Source organism: Euleptes europaea, chromosome 4, assembly GCF_029931775.1.
Source record: "Euleptes europaea isolate rEulEur1 chromosome 4, rEulEur1.hap1, whole genome shotgun sequence".
NCBI classification, from domain to species: Eukaryota; Metazoa; Chordata; class Lepidosauria; order Squamata; family Sphaerodactylidae; genus Euleptes; species Euleptes europaea.
The window spans coordinates 103,729,801-103,730,627 of NC_079315.1; positions in this window are offsets into that span (position 1 = coordinate 103,729,801).

Below are 827 nucleotides of genomic sequence, written 5' to 3' on the forward strand. Positions count from 1 at the left end.
CACCATTTGCAAAGAACCGTGCTAGACGAACCTTTCATGTTGACTGCTGATGACTGAACCAGCGTGGAATGCAGAAGCACTGCTGTGTGGTAGTCAGACATGCTGGACGAACTTGAGCAGCTCATACTTCGTCAGCCAAACCTACCTCACAGGGTCGCGGAGTAAATGTGTCAGATAAATAGGGTTGTCAAGTCCCTCTTCACCATCGGCGGGAGGTTTTTGGGGTGGATCCTGAGGAGGGTGGGGTTTGAGGAGGAGATGGACTTCAATGCAATAGAGTCCAATTGTCAAAGCAGCCATTTTCTCCAGGTGAACTGATCTCTATCGGCCAGAGATCAGTTGTAATAGCTAAAGATCTCCAGCTAGTACCTGGAGGTTGGCAACCCTACAGATAAAGAAATAATGCTTAGGCAACTCCAGTGACAGTTTCAAATCTGATGTGAAAATACTCTTTGCAGAAGTGGTCTAACTTGTTTTGTGGGTAAGTCTTCTACATTCTTTTCTCCCCATTCTTCCAAACACATGCATTGTTTCCGTGCGAAACAGTGAAGTACTGTTTTCTTCCTAATTCGCAGACTCAGGAAAGGGGAACTCAGAAAATTGACAGCTTTCTGTTCTGCCCTTATCTGTTTGGGGAATGCCCCAGACAGTAGACTTTCCCCATCCAGAGCTGCCGGTCAACCCAGAACACTTCCCGAAAGTCACCACCGGACTCGGCCTACTTCTGGCAACGGGTTTTGTTTATTGTTCTGCTAATATATAACAAAAAGGAATGGATGAAAAACATCCAGTTTCAGCACTGCTTGTCTGGAAATAAGAGCGTTATC